General features: G+C 39.5%; 1 long non-coding RNA gene across 1 annotated transcript in view; it reads left to right on the top strand.

Annotated features, from left to right (window-relative positions):
- The window catches only part of LOC131381700 (uncharacterized), a 118,031-nt gene extending 106,651 nt beyond the window's left edge, over positions 1-11,380 (top strand). The window contains exon 3 of the long non-coding RNA XR_009210587.1: positions 11,329-11,380. This is a non-coding gene — a long non-coding RNA (uncharacterized LOC131381700). The remainder of the gene's footprint in view (positions 1-11,328) is intronic.
- Positions 11,381-20,350: the final 8,970 nt, after the last annotated feature.

Below are 20,350 nucleotides of genomic sequence, written 5' to 3'. Positions count from 1 at the left end.
CAAGCTCATTTGGATTGTGGGCAGAATTCATTTTCTTGCAGCTGTATGCCTGTGTTTTGCTGCCTATTGGCTGGAGGCTGCCCTCAGTTCCTAGAAGATGCCTGACTCCATCGTCCCTCTGGCAATATGGTAGGTTATGTCTTTAAGCCAGCAAGGAGAATCTCTCTCCTTCTGCCAACACAGGGCTTTATAATCTGTAATGTAAGCATTGGAGTAGCATCCCATTATCTTTGCCATGTTCTTTTGGTGAGAAGTGAGTCACAGGTTCTCACCTGTGCCAGCAGGGCATTCCAGGGAAGAGATTTTGGAAGGGTGTTTGCATTGGACATCACTTTTGGGCATGTCCACATCAAACCAACTCTCTTTGAGCTCACAAAATAATTTTCTTTAAGTCTGATTATTGGTTCTTTTTCAAATACTTCATTTTCTTCCTTGGCAACAATGGTAATTTGTAGTTTTCCTAGGCTGGTATTCTATATTTGTTAGGACTTTTATGATGCTAGCAACAGAAATTCAGAGCTAACTACCTTAAGCAAAACCTGAAATTTAATGAAAGGGTCCTGGGGTAGTTGAAAGAATACAGGCAAAGCAGAGATCAAAAGAGCAATGGAAAAGTCCAGCAGGTGTCAGGAACAAATGCAAGTGGGAAAGGTCCGTTCTTGGAGTGGCCCTGGTTTCTGACTTCTGCCTTGTTCTAGGTGCGGCTGTTTCTCTCTCTTGCCCCATGCTGCCTACCTTTCTCCCAGTCCAAAGCTAGATAATAAAGGATCAAATGAGTTAGTGCACTAGAGCCATTAGAACAGTGTTCGCGCATGGCAAATGTCTGGCCATTGTAATGTGTTATTATTGGTTTTTTACCATGAATTTTATTATTATTGCATCATGTGTATAATACTGTTGTAGGAGGGGAGAAGCTCCAGTGCTAAACAAGGTTGGAGAATGCTAGAAAGGCTAATCTCAGTTTGTCCCTAGAATTTCAATTTTCTCTTCTTTTCACTAAATTATATTGCTTTGTCTTTTTCTTGCGCATTCTCTAAGATCTCAAATTTTTATTCTGTATCACTGATTCTGCATTCCACTCTATCAATTGTACTATTTTTCATTTCAATGTAGAATTTGAATCTACAACGAACTCCATCTTTCTTTCTCCTGAAACTTTCTTTTCTCATGGTTTCCTCTTCCTTCTCTTTTTTGGAAGAGGAGGTTGTCCCACCAGTTTATTCTTTCCTATGCCTCTTTGCTTTAGTTATGCAGAGACTATACGGTACATATCCTCCCAAGAATAGAAAACATTTCTCTAAACATTTTTCTGGTTATTATAATAAATATTTTTCAGAGACTTTTTTTCCTGTGAGCTCTTTACCTAAATATTTTTTTCTAAATTCTGTTGTTTTATGATTTTGTGTTGATTCTCTTCTCATCTAATGACCTTTCCAAAACAGATAGATGAGAGATTCTGTCAGTCCCTACCCATATTTCTTCTCTACTCACCTCTCTGGGCAGGGTAGTAGCTTCATACTGCAAGCACCTGGGATTCTACCCATAAAGCCTTTCTTTGGCATACTTGGGGACAGGACAAAAGTGCTGGGGAGCTGGCATTCCTGACAGTAGTCCTCATGGGAATAGCTCAATGATGGAATGAAAGCTTCCCAGTTTCTTAGTCTCTTGGTTGAGACAACTCCAAGACATGGCCTAAGTTCTCTCCCAGGAGTCTGCAGTGGGTCTAAGTGCCTGTTTCTCACAGCAAAACTTGCTTGGTAATGCCGCTTCCTGACTACCTTCCCTTCCTTTTGTTATTTCCTCACTCCCTGATTGAAGCTTCCTGGGATCCCATCCCATATAAACGCTTGCCCTCCAACCTTGTCTTGGGCTCTTGTAGGGGAACCTATACTAAGTTAAGTCATTGTATTAGTCCATTTTCACACTGCTATAAAGAAATACTTGAGTCTGGGTCATTTATAAAGAAAAGAATTTTAATTGACTCAGTGGTGGCCGGGCACTGTAGCTCACGCCTGTAATCCCAGCACTTTGGGAAGCTGAGACAGGCGGATCACGAGGTCAGGAGATAGAGACCATCCTGGCTAACACAGTGAAACCCCGTCTCTACTAAAAATACAAAAAATTAGCTGGGCGTGGTGGTGGGCGCCTGTAGTCCCAGCTACTCGGGAGGCTGAGGCAGGAGAATGGTATGAACCCGGGAGGCAGAGCTTGCAGTGAGCTGAGATTGCACCACTGCACTCCAGCCTGGGTGACAGAGCGAGGCTTCCTTTCAAAAAAAAAAAAAAAAATTACTCACTGGTGACATGGAGTGGAGGCCTCAGGAAACTTACAATCCTGATGGAAGGTGAAGGGAAGACAGGCAGCTTCTTCACAAGGCAGCAGGAGAGAAAAGAATGAAGGAGGAACTTCCAAACACTTACACAACCATCAGATCTCATAAGAAGTCACTCACTAAAATGAGAAGAGCCTGGGGGAAACCACCCCCATGATCCAGTCACCTCCCTTCCTCCACACATGGGGATTACAGATCTTTCCCTCTACAAGTGGGGATTACAATTCAAGAAAAGATTTGGGTGGGGACACAGAGCCAAATCATATCAGTCATCTGTCAAAAAATCAGGTGAATTATTTCCTCTTGGGATTAAATCACATTTTGGATTTAGAACTGGAAAGCAAAATGATGCACATGGTTCCTAATTTTAAATATTGTCATTTGGCTTTACATCATGAGGAACAGCATCTTATCTGTCCTCAAGAGACTCACAATCTAATATTTCTGAACATGTGGACCATAGACTAGCTACATCAAAATGACGTGAAAGATGAATTTGGGACCTTATACCACAGCTGTTTTCTGTTTGTGTTTTCTGAGTCCTTGCTTGTCTGAAAATATTTCACTTCCACATTTTATAGATTTGGCTCAGCATACTACCTTAGGTTGAAAATAATTTATCCTTAGAATATTGAAGGCACTCTTCTGTTACCTTCTAGTGTTCACTGTTGCTGAAAACAATGCTAGTCTGATCAGTTTTCTCATTCTAGAAGCTTTTAAGATCTTTCTTTTTTCTTTGGGGTCTTAAAATTTTGCAATAATACGTTTAGTGTGATTTTCTTTTTATTCACTGTGCTGGCACTCAGTGGGCCCTTTAAGTTTAATGTCACAATCATTCTGTGTCTCTAGATGCTACTTCTTCAATAATTTATTCTTTTTGTCTTATTGAGAATCTTATTATTCTAGGCATTGGAACGTATGTACAGGTTCTCTATATGCTGTATTGTTTCTTACACGTTGTCTCTCTCTCTTTCTGATTCTCTCTCTTGCATTCTTTGTTTTTCCTTTCTCTACATTCTGGGGGATTTCTGAGTTTTATTTGCCTTTTTTCTTTTCTTTTTTTTTTTTTTTTTTTGAGATGGAGTCTCACTCTGTTGCCCAGGCTGGAGGTTCTGGAGTGCAGTGGCGTGATCTGGGCTCACTGAAACCTCCGCCTCCTGGGTTCAAACAATTCTCCTGCCTCAGCCTCCCGAGTAGCTGGGATTACAAGTGCATGCCACCATGCCCAGCTAATTTTTGTATTTTTAGTAGAGATGGGGTTTCACCACGTTGGCCAGGACGGTCTGCGTCTCTTGACCTCGTGATCCACCCGTCTCAGCCTTCCAAAGTGCTGGGATTACAGATGTGAGCCACCGCGCCCGGCCTATTTGCCCTTTCTTTTACAGAGTTTTTAATTCCAGCAATTCTGCATTTACTGTCTAGGAACTCTTACTCATTCTGTGAGTGTTTCTTTTTTATAGAATCTTGTTCATATTTATTGATATAGTACATTGATGTTTTCTCCATGTTAATTTTTTTAAAGGTCTCTTCTGCTTCCATTTTATCTAGGATTTACTTTTTTTCCTGCATGTTGACTTTGGCTTTTCTCCTTTATGCTGCTGTTTCCAAAATTTTTGATTATCCATTTATAGTTCTTAAAAAAGCTTTGTTAACTGATGTGTATTCATTTTTGCTTATTATATAGTTTGTATCCTCATTGGCCTCATTGGTAGTAATAATTCTTTCAAGAGTCTAGCCATAAGTTGACTTGAGTTTTAAATTGTGGAGAAGTTGTAAGACTATCTGTTTTATCTCTCTGTTTAGAAATTTTTGAGGCAGGCTTGGAGTGGCTGCATAAGCCACTAGCCATGTGCCAGTTAAAACTGGAACTGAGTCCTGTGTTTTCCAAATGAAGTTAACAAACTTGGCTCTTAAATTCATAAACTATGTAATGACATTGGCTGTGTATCAATTCTTGCTCCCAATTTGTGTTAAGTACTACGGCACTGGTAATTTCCTGGTATATATATTGACCTTCGTTGAAAAAATTCTACCTAACAAATGTGATGAGCTGCTACTTCCAGGCTATTATTTGCACATATTGGGGTATATTTTAAAGCAGAGACTTCAGGCCAAGTGGTTTTAATCACCTGAAAAGCAAATTATCCTGGGTAATTTATTAAGTTTTTTTTTTTTTTTTTTTAAATGTGTTTTTGTTCTCTGGAATCCTTAAATAGAAAAGAAACTATCCGAGACAGGCTTCTTTAGGCTGGAATACCATGGTGCGCATCTGCCTAATAAAGTTGTTGTTGAAGCCCTTCCTGTTGACTTTTAACCTCAGGGTCTGTGTAAAGCCCCTCATTCATTAAGCAGTTGATTCCATTAGCAGCAGGCTGTGTCTGGGATCCTGGGGACCCTGCACCTGGCCTGCTTTATTTCTGACAAATCATCTAATTTTATTGATAGCCACCTGGAAAATTATATTTAGGACAGGGGGCCAGGACACACAGCTCAGAACCCACTCCTCCAAAATGGGCAATGAGAGACAACCCCCTAGAATAGGATCTCTGCAGCCAGTCCACAGAAATAGGCATTTTTAAAAGATTGGCTCAGTATTGCTTTGCCAAGTTCACTCTGCTATTTCTTTCTCTGAGGGGTATTTTAAATGAGGTAAGTTTCTCCTGCAGCTCACATTTCAGAGGGGGCAAGGCCAGCTCCCAGCCTGCCATCAAAAGTCTTCAATGGCCCTTTTACCAGAGTGCCTTGTCAACTCCTATATGACTGTGTCCCCCAGGCTTCACAAGATGCTTGTGGGGTGGTGCCTGGCAGTTCGGGAATAGCAATGCTTCTGACCCCTGGCAAGCCTTCTTTCTGGCTGCCACATTAGATCAAAAATTGTGTGAGATTATCCCTTCAGGAGGCAGTTCTCCTTTTTCAGTTGTTAGCAGGTGTTGCTGAACAGATTCACACTCTCCGGGGAGATGGGAAGCGCATCAGTGTTAGAGGGAGAGATTTGCTCCAGGTTAATGGTGATGATGCCACACCTACACACACTTCGTGCAGTTCCCAGAATTTCATCTGGAGCTCTGAAGCAGTAAAGGCAAAATTGGTGAAAAGTGTTTTCTTCTGGGGCAGAGAGAACAGAAACCTTCTAATTAATACAGAGAAAGGAAGAATCTTTGTCAATTATGTTTCCAGAGATGATGAAAAGCTTGAGGGCACTCTCCAAAGTAGAGTCAGAGAGCTTATTTTGAACAGAAAACAAAACAAAACAAAACCCCATAAGATTGCACATGGTTTTAGAAATGAACCCATGTTTGCCCCCGTTTCTTCAGATTTGAAAAGGATGGAGCTTGAGGTTTCCGTGGCTTTTCTAGCAGCTTAGGTATTATGGGTTCAAGTTCTTAACAGTCCTTCTACATTGAGTTCTACAGTTGCAAATAACTAATCATCACTGATTGGGAGTGGGGAAAGATATAGTGCATAGTGAAAGATTGCAATGTTTAAATACTATCAAGAAATAATAGCTTTTGCATAGATTATGTAGACTTATTGCTTTCAAGAGAAAGAAATTATCCAAACTAGACCAACTAAAGTATTGCAAAGCACAGCTCCTTGGAACCTTGGAGTAGGGGAAATGACAGTTTATTTGCATTGGGTGACGCAGGCTTAGATTCCTTTCATATTTCCTATTGACTGTGAGATTTTGAATCACTTTGCCATTTAAAGCTATAGTTAATACTATCTCAGTTTGAGAAAAACGCAACTATATTACAGGGTTGTTGATAGAAGTAAAAACAAAACAAAACTATAAAACATGGAAGTCACCTTCTCATTTTCCATAGAATAAAATCTAACTTCCTTGCCAGGACTTATGGGAGCCTGCATGCCCTATCCCCTGCTTCCATCTCTAGCTCATCCACTGCTCAGCTCCTCACTCTCCTTGTCTCGGCTGTTTCCCACTGTGTTCTCCCAATCTCAGCACAAATCTCTCTTCTTAGAGATATCTTCCTTTGCCATATAGCTCTAGGTAATATAGTGTCCTCCAGCTCTACCCCATTTATTCATTCATTTGACTATATTTATTGAGCATCTACTATGGGCCCGGCATTGTTCTAATAGCTAAGAATATAATACTGAACAATCTCCAATAGATCCTTGCTTTCATGAAACTCCAATTCTTATGGGGTAAACAGATTAGAAAAAAGCAAACAAAATGATTTTAGAGAGTAACAAGATCTATAAAGAAAGCAACATGAGGGTGGATGGGGCTAGCATACTTTCAGGTGTCAAGGTCACCAGTGAGGAGGTGGCTTTGAACTGAGACCTCTGCTTAAGCCAGAATCTTGCAACAAAAAGGAAATAAGTTCTTTATAAAAGAAGAATTTCCTATCCCACTCCATGTTAAAGGAGCAGGTTTTGTGACAAGAATAAACCTGGATAAAAATGTACTTCTGCAAGATAAACTTGAGTTGCCGTATCACTCTTTCCCACCAAGTTCTCTGACTTTAGGAGGACAATAAAATTTTCCTTGGAAACTATTGTAACTGCTTGGAGAAAGTACCTACAATAGAGTCCAAATTTATAAGGTTTTACAATGCGTCACTTCAAAAGGGAAACTTTTGAAAATCCTGAGTTGGATGTGTGGCTCATGTTTTATTTCACCACGGAGAAAGTTGCACTTTTTTATTCCTCCTCTTCCCTTGGTCATCCATGTTTCCAAAACAACCATTATGTGACTGGCAGCAGGGCTCTTCTCACTGGTTGTATGGATAGGCTGTCCATGAAGTCCACAGCTGGCACCATGGCTCATTAGGCATTTATCCAAGGCAGTCATCTCGATTCTGACTGTTTTCAGACCATGGGTCTTTCCACTGTGGCTATTTCTTCCTCTCTCCTCTGATGTTTCACTCTCTCATTGCTTTAACATGTCTTTGGGGAGTTTCTTTTCAGTGTATCTGGGAGAATGTTTTTCTTGAGTCCTTACTTAAAGAGAATTATGAACCACTGGGAAAAAACTCTTCTGTTGATTAGGCTTTTTTTCTCCATTTGGGGGAAATCAAATGACTAAAATATAAATTTGGTTTGAACAGTTCTTAAATATCTTTTCTTTCAACATTGACAGGAATTTTGCTTCTGCATTTTGATTTTGCATATGTAAAAAGTCAACCAGAAAGACTCTTAACAACTAAAAGTAGAAATTGCAAAAAGCACTCTAAATACAAACCAGCAAAAATGATGATGATAAAATGTCTTTTGCACGTCTGATCTGTAAACACATCTAATGGCTCACTCAGAGAATGATGATAGTATTACTGCAAGTAACATATTCTTGGAAAGTGAGTCCCAAATTCAATTTTTAACTGTCCCAAAGAATTTGGAAAGGTTGTCAAATACGGTTTTTAAAAATGCAACACTCTCATAGACCTGCATTACAATTTGGAGAAAACAGAGAAAGACAGGGTAAGGTATTCATACTTTTACTAATGGATGAGGAATGTATCAAGTCAAAGAAATGATCACATATTTCACATAAGGCATAACATGACCTGCTCCAGAATAGTGGTAGGTTTCAACATGATTCTGCCTAGTCTCCTGTTGTTCAGGATCAAGAGAGTTCAGCAGCAAGTTTTTCTAGATACCTTCATCCTCTGAGTGGTCCGTTAGATGGCCAGCTTTCCATCTTGAGTTAGTTTAGCTAGATCCCCAAAGACACATCACTCCAAATGAGGCAGTCGCATCAGATGAACTGCTGGGATGAAACCATCCTGATTGAAGGCAACTGAAAGAACAGCTAGATAATGACTCAGAATGCACAAAGTTCCCTTGACTGTGGTCTGATTCTTTCAGAAAGAAAGCTCACTGTTTTTCAATGCCATCTTTTCCTGCCTCAGTGGCTTCCTTTCTCTACCCTTCTCCATTCTACATCATCATAATAACTAGACATTGAGAGGTAAGGGAAATCAGCGCTACCAGAATACAAGGAAATCTGTCTCCCTTATAAGGGTGTCAACTGCACTTCACAGTGGCATGTCTGGTCTTTGTTTCTGATTCTAAATTGGAACACTAACATTTAGCTGTTTAGGGTGAGGGGAGCTGAGCACGAAGAGGACTTCAGGTATAAATCAAGGAATTCAGTGAGAACCTAAATGCAAAACAACAACACGCATTCTGCTATTTCAAAAGCTGGTACTACTGCATATAGAAGTTAGCAACATAATTATACTTTCAACTATGTTATGGTAGATTGCAAGAGTGGAAACATGTTTTTCTCATCACTATGGGCATATCACTTTGTAATGTGATGCTGCTGCTTCTCCCTTTAAGAGGTGAAGTTGATTTCTTTAGTCCTTGAATTTGAGATTGTTCATGCAACTTGCTTTTAGCAAATGTGATGGAAGCAGAGGTGTACTGTGGCTTTTTCTCTCTCTAGCCGACACAGAACAGAGACAAGTTATCCTATCTGAGACTTCCTAGACCAGAGATTAGCAAACTTTTTCTATAAAAAGTGAGATGATAAATATTTTAGTCTTTGCAGGACATATGATCTTTGTCATAACTACTCAACTCTGTTCAACAAATGAACATGATTGTGTTCCAACATTAAAAAATGAATGATGGTCCATGAGCTGTAGCCTACAAAATCCTGCTCCACACCAGTCCACCTGCCAAACACCAGCCAAAACTCCAGCTGAATGCAGATGTCAATAGGCAAAGATAGTATCTGGCACAGACTGGAAGAACCACCCAAATGATACCTGACTCATAACTTTGGGTGGTTTATTATTCAGGAGACAACAAATGATGATATCTTCTCTTGGAACTCATATGTTCCTTTGTTTATAAACTCAAGTACCAAGTAAAATGAATGCTTTTTGATGCATCAAAGGATATTGGTGCATGAAACTACAGAGTACAAGTCAAAGACAAAATTTAGAGAAAGAAATGTCTCTCCAGAATGGCTGCAGCCCAATTTCTGTTTTTCTAAGAACTTAACAGCCACCAAGCCACAAATTCAAATGGAGAGAAGACTTGAAATATGGGTATATATAAAACATTTTCATGAACCCCATGGTGGCAGCATCTTGGGTTTTGATAAGTTTAAAATAATTACAAATAAAAGGCCCATTGTTTATGACATTTACACAAAGTATAGGGTCCCCAGTGATACTAGGTAAAAACTAATATTGTGTGAGAAAATGGGCAGAGACAGCTTTGGAATCCATAGCCATGTGCGTGCATAATAAAATAAAAGCAGGAATTCGATTCATTTGTCTCAACTTATTTAGCCACACTTCTTATGGTAGTATTGCTATTTGGTATGTCATTTCTCTTCCTTGAAATTCTTAACTGTCACTTTAAAAACCTGACTGTTTATTATTACATGTCATTCTTCAAGTCCAGAACAATCACCAAAGGAGACATATGAGACATTCTTTTAATGCCAGGATTTACTATAAATCACAATTTCTTCTTGCTGGAAAAAGAAAGAGGTAGAAGACAAAGATGACAGGGGGCACCTGTGCTTAGTTACATATGATTTGAGACTCAAGTTAATAGCATGAAATATATTCATACAGTGAACTTCTGCAAATGTGAAATTTCTGTGCTTCAAATCGAAATTCATTATCAATGGAAAGGTTTAAAACCAGAGAAAATGACTGGGGAAAACTACTTGAAAATACAAAAGGCTTCAAAAGCAAGAGAAACACAAGATTAAACTAAAAAGAATGACCTGGTATTTAGTTGGTTCAGTAAGATTTTATATGCATAAAATCTTCATAATTATGAATGTACAAAGGAAATTATAATAGGAAAATGTAAAGGCTGAAATTATATACATATTCAAACAAAATAATGATAGGATTTATGAGAGACATAAACTATATAGGTTCAAATTTATGTTGGAACTAGGCATAGGACTTCCCCAACTGTCACCATATATATAAAATTTTTAAACCCTTGTTCAAATTCACATCACTGCAATTCTGACATGAAAACTACTACCAAAAACAAACAAACAAAAATCTTCCTTTGAAGTAATTTGCAAATGATCTAATTAAATAAATGAAGTAAAGTTGAAATGGAGCAATTTTCTTACTTTTAAGTTTATTCACACAGTAATGAGAGTCAGGATAACATGTGCCAACCCTGCTGCCTTTCAGGTGCAGACATTTATCAAATTTGACTTGAGAAATCAAGGAAGGCCAATTTCTTGAGGAACTGGTTTCCTGAAGAAACAGAAGAGTTAATTACTAGAGGCGGTGGGAGGGGGGAAGAGCATCTCAAGCTCAGGAAACAGCATGTGCACAATCCAGTCTTGTGATAAGAGGGAGAATTGTGCATGTGATGAATTAAAAGGAGTGTGCCGCCATTCAATCGTTCACTAAGATCATAGAGTCATAGGCTGGAACGGGCCCTTGGGATGCCCTAGTTCAATCTATTCATTTTACAGGTGAGGAAACAGACTCAGAGGGGTTAAGTGACTTGGCCAAGGTGACACTGCTAATGAGTGGTGGAGCTGGGATCAGAGCCCAGGGCTTCTAATTACCCTTTTAATGCTTTTCCACCACACCATGCTGATTCTTTGTATCGGCGCTAATGAGTAGATCAAGATGCTGCAAAATTAGCATAATAATTATTTGTATATAAATACTGCATTTAAAATACTGCTGTATAACATAGCTTATCCTTCATGACCCACACCTACAAGCTGCCAAGGTATGACTCAGAAATAAATAATTAACAATTGGCTTTTCATCATTAAATGGTGCAAATCAACACTCAAGCTTGAGACTTCTATGTATTAACACAAACCCTATATTAATGCATTCTAGATTAATGACATTTTATATATTGTTTTATTTCTTTCTTTAATAACCATAGTGCTGTTTTCCAAGCATTGTACTGGGACTAAAATAGTCTCATTTCAGTAAACAAGATCCAGTTGCTTCATTCAAGTTTATAATTCAGTAATTCTACTTATGCTTTACTCTTTTTCTCTTTGCATCTGAAAGCTGATATAAGTCTTTTGAGGTACAGCCTGGCACAAAAAGGATGAGATTTGTGGGCAGAATTTTGGAAGAATATCTCCCAAGAGAACATTCAGGACAGGTGACTTCTTAGATGAGAATGGTTTCGGGGTGGAGGGGATGAGGGTGGGTGGATGGGAGGAGATTGCAGTTGTTACTTAATTAGACCTTGGTTAGGTCTTCCAATTGAAATTACCTGGTGTTCTCCTATGACAGATTGCACTGCTTTGGAGAGCTGGTGATGAAATCCGGCCATTGAATTACACTGCACTATAAACTTCATTTGTTCTTGGGTGCATAGTGATTTGCTATAATAATGATCATCCATTTGCCAGACAGCTGAGATTTTTTAAAAGCTTGATTGCTTTTGGCATGGCATTATTAGTCCTGGAAGAAGGCAGCACATTTGTAGCAATTCTCAGCTTGAGCAAACTAGAATATTCACCTCCCACAAATGCTGGCCATTTAAGATCTGCGTGTTAGACTTTGGCATTTTTTCTAGCAATTCTACAACAGCATACACACTTTTATTTTTCATTAACACCATTGTGAATATGCCCATCTCTAAAATTTCAAGGGGGTTCACTTAAGCTACTGAGTTTTATGGACAGAAGGGCCAAGAAAAGTCCCCAAAGAAGAGTGCATGCTGTCAACTGTCAATTTTTTTTTCTTTTTTTTGGCTAATGAAAGCCAAACAATTGCAGACAAACCCTTTTCTAAGAAATGCACTACATATCCGGATCCAAATAAATACTCATCTGGTAAGAATCTAAAAGCTCTACTGAATTACAGTGGATGAGAACATGATGATGGTGATTCTTTGAAGATTACTGAGGAAATCAACTCTCATGTCTGATTCTGATACTTTTTTAGTCCATCCATGTTGAAAATGTCTATGGAATGATTCTGTTGTACCTTGAGAAATGAAATTCATAGGCATGGATTCTCTCACACAGCAACTTTATATACAAAGATGAGAATAGAAGAAAGGTCATTTCCAAAGAAAGTGACATTTATTCTGTATTCACTGAAAAGCCGAAAGAATTTTCTCATTCACCCATACCGACTGAGCCCTGCATCTCCCTGAGAAGAGGTGAAAGAGACTGCTCCTATCTGCTCCTGCATCAAACTTCAGGCTCAAGACCTGTCCAGAAAAAAAAAAAAAATGTCTTCTTTCAGGGATGAACCTGCTGTCCTCATCAGAGGACTTATTTTGTTTAGAATTCAAGCTCACTTGACAGGTATTCTATACTTTTTTCAATACAACTAAGCTAATGCCCACCTCCTTTCTGAATTGATTTCATCCCAGTATTACCCTTCATAGCTTTCTCTTATATAGTAAGACAATAGCTGAACAGATTTACATATACATGTGTAAATATCTAGATTTTATACAGGTGTATGTCTAATATATGTATACATGGGATGTAGGGACATATATGTATGTGTGTATGTGTTTATGTATGTATATCATGAAAAGTTACAATACTTTCAAAAGGAACATAGGCAGGCATCAATTACTGAGGTTGGTGGAGGCCACGACCAAAGTCAAATCAACGTATCCTTCCCAAACCTCATATTAACCAACAACGCCATCAGATCGTTTCCTAAAGTCCTTGCTAACCAGATTGCCAGAATTGAGTTTGAAATAGCAAATGTGGCAGAGAAGTCAAGCAGTTTTTAAGCAGTGGCTTTACATAAATTTGAATCACAGTTCCATCCATTCCCAGGGTCCTACGAGGGCAAGGAGTGCAGGTGCTGTAGCAGAGAAAGGGAGAATACTGGTAGGATGGAAAGGTTTTCTGGCTTTCTTGTTTGCCTTAAGTCAGAGCTTTGTGGCCTCCATCACACATAATGAATAATTAAGAGTTTATTGTCTTTTGCTCAATTGAAACTGATTTTGTTGGAAGATTGCATTGCAGAATGGTTAATCACACAGATTTTGAAGATAAATCATGACTATGCCACCTACTAGTTTTGTAATCTTGAGTAAAGTCCTTAGCCTGTTTGTGCTTCTGAATCTTCACATGCAAAATAAATTTCATTTATTTTGGGTTATTGTGAAGATTAAATGAATTAATACATGTGAAGCAACTGTAACAAATCTTGACATGTGGTAAGCACTGTAAATTGTGAACCATTTAGGAATGCCCCATTGGAGATAATTTAGGTCACTCAGAAATTGTAAATTTTGAAAGGTGAGAGACCATGTTGTTCAAGTTAGGGCTGAACTGGAACTGTAAATCTGATGGTTGAATAATAAACAGAGTAATTATTGAAGAATTAACAGCAACTCTTATGGTATTACATTTAAGACTTGAACCTTACTCAAACTACTTTTAACATCTTTAATGTTTAAGGGCTATAAATGTCAGAGCTCACTAATTTCCTTGGCTTTCAATAAATGCCAGTGACTTTGAGAATTGCTATCTCTTTAGCTTATCTGGCAAGAAGAGCACAAGCTTAAAGGGTATGCAAGAGGGCACTGATGACCCATTCTCTTCCCAGTGGAAAATGCAGGCTTTTGAAGTTAATCAGCCTCTGGGGCCCAAGTCCTTCTAGGGAGCTTTTATGTGGAGTCACTTGAACTAGGTGCTGAATGAGGTTCCTAAGGTCAGAGAAGACACAGCCCCTCTGTTAAAGAATGCCTACTCACTAAGGGAAATATGTTGACAAAGGCATATAAATTACTCTAGAATCCTTGAGAATAAGATAATTTTATCTAATAAAATGTTTCAAATAACCAAAGCTTTTCCTATTTCGGTCTGCAAAAAAGCAACTTAAATATTTCAAATGGATATCTTTTAAATAGAAGTTGAACACACTTGACCAGAGACTCTGGAGAAGAATTTTGCCTTTACTTAATAATGCAAGATCATCATTATGGACATCAATTATTGAGCTGTGCTACAGTGTAGGGGGCTACTGAGGTATGAAGGACTGTTTGCCCCTGTCCTAAATAAACCGAGATGAACATCCTTTTTACAGCTCTTCTGTTTCTTTCCTTTTTAGATAGGCTGTTAGCTTTCTTTAAATAACACAGCCTTTTCTCTTCTCTTAGTGGGCTGGACTTCTAGAAGAAATGTTGTCAGAACTCTGCCCAACTGAAAACAAGCCTACTAAAAATAAATGAATAAATAAACAAATGAATAAACAAAATTTAAGAAATTGATTAATTAAAGGAAACCATTTTCTTGAGCACCTCCCGTGTGTTAACAATCTCTGCCTTCACCATTACCACCTAGTACTCTAACAATTTTTGCAACATAAAGGAAGTGACTGGGCTCGAAGTCTTTCCTTGTGTGACCTAAATCAGTGCTTGTCTAAGTTTTGTATACCTAAGAAGCACAAGAAGAGCCTGGTGAAACGATTTCCTGGGACTCATCTCCAGAGACTCTGATTCAGTAGGTTTGAGGTAGGGGCCACACATTTGCATTTCTAACAAGCTCCCAGGTGATGCTAATGGTGGTGCTCACTGAATAAAATTTCCTGGATGATATAATTAAGAGATAGATGGAATGCCGTCCAATGACTAATGTCAGAGTGCACTATTTTCGTGAAATCACACTGTTTTGAATACGTTGACATAAATTTTGTCTAGTTAGACATACATTTTGCTCATTTAGGAGTCTGAATTATTATGCTCTTAGTAGCTACATTTTGTGGATAAGTCGGCAGCTCCAGACTCAGCGATGTTGCTTACATAACTGGTTCCTAAGCTGTCTATGCATATATACGTATTTATTTCATTTTGGTAAATGTTGTTGGTCAGGTATTGTTATAAGTGCTGTTGATGAATACATCAGAAAACAAAGATGTGCAAATTCTTCTTCCTGGTGGATCTTGCATTCTGTAAGAGGGAGTCAGATATAACAACTAAAGTAAATAACAAAACATGATAATTTCAGAAAATGATAAGAGATGTGACGAACTTAAAAAAGACTGGCAAGATAGAGAATGATGACATGAAGAAAGCACTCCAGATTGGGTGGACAGGAGAGACCTCTTGGATGGGGTGGTATTTGAGCTGGTACCTTAGTGTCCTGAAGGAACCAGGTCATTGAAAACTCGGCAAGTGAACCCCTTCTGATACAATGAAAAGCTCCTGAGCTGGGGAATTAGCTTAGTTTATTTAGAGGGAGAAAAAAGCCCATTGCGTTTGTGGTCTGCCTTGGTCACCAGGGAACAGTACAGGACACCTGGACAGAGTCAGAAAGATGACATAGTTGAAAAACTCTTATTTCATCCCATTGCTGCATGGTGGCAAGGAAGAAAAATAAAACCACGAAGGTCGGGCACCGTGGCTCACGCCTGTAATCCCAGCACTTCGGGAGGCCAAGGCGGGTGGATCATCTGAGGTTGGGAGTTCGAGACAAGTCTGACCAACATGGAGAAACCCAGTCTCTACTAAAAATACATAATTGGCTAGGCGTGGTGGTGCATGCCTGTAATCCCCACTACTCAGGAAGGCTGAGGCAGGAGAATCTCTTGAACCTGGGAAGCGGAGGTTGCAGTGAAGCGAGATCGTGCCACTGCACTCCAGCCTGGGCAACAAGAGCGAAACTCGGTCTCAAAAAAATAAAAAAAACCATGAATGTGAGAGGAGTATCCAAGAAATTGAGAGAAGGACTTTGAGAAGAGCTGAGTAATAAGTGAGGATCTAAAGAGAGACAAGGGTGTACTTTGATGGTGTGCGTGTGAAGGAGACGGCTTGAAGAGACTTTTGAGGAAAACAAGCTTCTATGGTGGCCTGAGCCATACATGGAAAGAATTAGTTATATTAGATAGTAAAGTCTGTTTATGATCAGCACTTATTAATACTTAGAGGCCTGGCAATAGGTAAGGGCGGTAAGATGGCCTGGAATTTAGTTTGGTTATATATGCGTACATATTTAAACAGTGATTAACTGTAGCCATGAATTAAAATCACCTGATGCTGAAAACTACAGCGGCCTGAACCGCATTCCAGATGAATTAAATTGGTATCTGTGGGTATTTGGGCCTAGGGTGATATGTGTAGTTCTGATGCGCACAATACCCCCAGCTGAGAATCATTACCCTAGAGCAGGTGTTAGCAACCTTGACTGCACATTAGAATCACTTGGTTAAGCATCAAAAAATAACCCATGCCCAGGCCTCAACTTTCATCAATTAAATCAGAATATCTGGGGGAAGGGGACCTGAACCTTGGTATTTAAAGAACAAACAAACAAAAACACCGCCCTCCCACCCCACCCTTGCCAAAGTTTCTCAGGTGATTCTAATGTGCTGCTAGGGAGAAATCCTGCTTGGGGCTACAAAGATAAATGAAACAAGGTCTCTGTCTTCTGAGTTTACACTCTAATAGGAGAGATGTGAATAAATGCAGGGCAGTGAGCCACTCTTTGTGACATTAAAAATAAAAAGTGGAGGAGCATTAGAGGAGAGAGGGAGTTATTTTGTAACTGAGGGATGGAGCAGGGTGGCCAACTCATCCAGGCTTGCTGGGAATTTTTCTGGTTTTAGAACTGAAATTATAAGTCCCAGGAAACCTCTCAGTCTCATGCAAACCGGAGTAATTGGTCACTCTAGTTGGTGGTAGGATTATCTGATGAGAGTTTTGAATGGTAAAGGGCCTACCAAGTGGGCTGTATGGAAGTGCAGGGGAAGGTCGAGATGGGTCCATTTCAGGCAGTGACGACGACTTGTAAAAAGGTCCGCATGGATCAGGGCTTGGAAGCACAAGGAGCTGAGTTCTGTGGTGTGAAGGCTGTGAAGTGGGGTCGGAAGATGAGTGTGGAGAGGTAGCTCTAGGTCATGAATGGACTTTCTTATATGTCCGGAAGCTCTGCGTTTCATCCTGAGGGCATCATGGGAGTCATTGATAATGTTGAAGCAGGTGGTGGGAGAACATAGTTGTGCTCTTTCCTGAATTTGGCTGTTCATTTTAAAAAGATCCCGGAGGAGGCTCTGGGGTCAGACGCTTTCAGCGTCCGCTTTCAGCACCAACTCATTTAACCTCTCTCTGTATGCCAGACTCCTTAGGAAAACACAGGGGTCACAATTTTCCCAGGGCAACATTCAGATGAAAGCAGTTTTTATCTCTTGTGAGAATGCTTCAGATGAAACACCTTAGGAAGTTGCCCAGTATTCAGACATCAGATTTTGTGAGGCTCTGAAGCCCATCTGGGCTTTGCCACACAACCCTAACAAGTTCATCAAGTGGAGTCTCGCGGTAGCAACCCTAAAGAACAGAGCTTGTCCTCTAACCCAGATGGTGTGGAGATTAATGAAGTTTAGTTTGAAAGAATTTTGCACTCTTGGAGGGAATTTCTCACATAGATGTTTCTGCTATTGTAGAAATAATAGTGGCATCACAGCCAAATAAAACATAACTAATTTTCCCAAGTCAGTGTGTTTCCTTGCTGGAAAAGACCACACCAATGACAATCCCATTTTAATACCTGAAGTATTCTGATGCAACATTAACCTTTGGTGGATTATAACATTTTGATATCACTATTGTATCAGTATTTTTGTGCTCCCTCTCCATACACTAATCCGTTTAATCGAATGGGTCTTAGATAACATTTCATGTTAACTTTTACCTCATCTTCCTCACTCTCCCCTAATTTTAAAAGAAGCAAAGAAACAGCCTACCGAGTCTGATATGGTTTAGCTGTGTCACTATCCAAATCTCATCTTGAATTGTTGTTCCCATAATCCCCACGTGTGGTGGAAGGGGCCCAGCTGAAGGTAATTGAATCATGGGGGCAGGTTTTTCCTGTGCTGTTCTCGCGATAGTGAATAAGTCTCAAGAGATCTGATGGTTTTATAAAGCACAGTTCCCCCACACACGCTCTTTTGCTTGCTTCCACATAAGATGTGCCTGTGCTCCTCCTTCGCCTTCTGCCATGATTATGAGGCTTCCCCAGCCACGTGAAACTGTGAGTCCATTAAAACTCTTTTTCTTTATAAATCACCCAGTCTTGGGCATGTCTTTATTAGCAGTGTGAGAATGCATCAATACAGAGTCCTTAGTTCACAACATCACAAAGAACAAAAAGAGGAATAATAAAAATAAGTAAACAATAAAAATAAACCACAAACATTAGTCCTTGAAAGTGATGTATCTACATAAAATATGTGGAATTTGTCAGTATGGGAGATTTGCCTCTTCCATTTGTTCATTTAGTCAACCATTTACTTACATTAATTTGGACACCCGGATATTCATTTTATACTTTGGATTATAACCCAATACTATGTTATTTATTTTCTTGCCCAGAATATTCCATATTGTTCAATGAGGTAGCTCTTTCAATTGCTTCTTGTGTGCCTTTGACCTGCTCCATTCTTTTGTTTTTTGAATCCTTCCTTCCTTACTGGCATAAAAAGGTGTTCCAGGCACATTTGTATATTCCCTGTCCCAGCCCTAGAATTAGCCCACTTCTTAAGCTGGAGAAGGACATTAGAAAACAAAATCAGGGTGCTGGCATGTCACCTTTGTTTTTGAGAGTTGTCCTTAGCCTGAAAATATGACAATTTTGTCTGTATCTGGAATGCTGATTTACTGTTAACTCTGCTTTACGAATTTTACTGAAAGCAAATTCTCTTTAGCTTTTTGGATGCATGCAGTACCATCCTTAAATTCAGCTATAAAACTTATACACTGTTTTCAGGAGCTACCAGTCATGTGTTTGAGATTTGATTTCTGACTTTCTAGTTCTTCGTCCTATTCTTCATGTTCTGGTGGATTTTCCAGAGTTTCCTATGTGTGCCTTGCTCTATTTTTGGTTTGTCCTATAACCTACTCAGGCACTTCTTTCTTGCACCTGAGCTTAGTGAAGATAATAGCTAAGGGAGGCCTTGGCCCGCTATGATGTCCCAGTACCTAAAGTACTATTTGGCATACAGTGAGCACTCAATACCTATTTGTCAAGTGAAATAATTAATTAATACATTCTGATAATAGGATTCATGAAGATACTATTGATCAGCAATAGCTTAACATGATATTCTTTTGAGGTCTAAATTGGTGAAAACTGCAGATGAGATCAATGGTGATACTACGTTAAAGTGATGACAGCTGTCTGGGTTGATTAATCCCGCCATCTCCTCTCTCCATCACCTGTTTTTCATCATCCAGTTTAATACTATGTGAGCTTCCTACTCCCTGTCTAGCATGTAAGAAACTTGGCAATTATCACTCTGTCCTAACAACAAATAGAAAGCTGAACAAGCCAAACAATAAAAAATTATTCTTAAAATCATCAGAGAAGTCATGTCACAGGGCAATCATTGTTCCCCAAAATTGGAGAGACAGACAGATGAACACAGACAGTCACAACTTACCAGAGCAGGAACCTCTTTGGAACCAGAGCCAAAGAAGGAAAAAATCTGAACCATAATGGAGAAATTGCTGGAGGCTCAGAGTGCAAGTGCCTGAGGGGTTCTTCCTGCCCACTGCACAAATAAAGACCATGGCATTGCAGTAAAGAAAGTTTAATTGACACAAAGGTGGCTGTGCCACATGGAAGACGGAATTATTACTCAAATCAGTCACATCTCAGGATGGTAGATTAGTTTTCCAAAGGCAGTTTGGGGAAGGGGTGGAGGTGGCCAGCTAATGGGTGCTTGCTGCTGATTGTTTGGGGTGGAGATAAAATTGTAGGAGGCCGAAGCTGTCCTCTTGAGCTGAATCACTCCTGGATGGGGTTACAGGAGTGGTAGAGCCAACAGTCCAGGTGGAGCCATGGGGGTCAGACATGCAGAAAACCTGAAAAGACATCTCAAAAGGCCAATCTCCAATAGTGAAGCTGCTTCTCTCACAAGAGAGACCAGTCCACAGCTTACGACTTCAGGCTTCTCTCCTTCCCCTAGTCAGATGGTCTCTCATTAGTTTACAGAGGTGGTTGAGTTTTGGGGAAGGGCTATTATCATTTAAACTATAACCTAAATGTCTTCCAAAGTTATCTCTGCATAAAAGCCCAGGAATAATTAAGGGAAAGGAAAGATGGGGTGTGGG

Source organism: Hylobates moloch, unplaced genomic scaffold (assembly GCF_009828535.3).
Source record: "Hylobates moloch isolate HMO894 unplaced genomic scaffold, HMol_V3 SCAFFOLD_17, whole genome shotgun sequence".
NCBI lineage: Eukaryota > Metazoa > Chordata > Mammalia > Primates > Hylobatidae > Hylobates > Hylobates moloch.
Note: the sequence above shows the minus strand (reverse complement) of the source record. Positions and strands in the feature narration are given on the sequence as shown.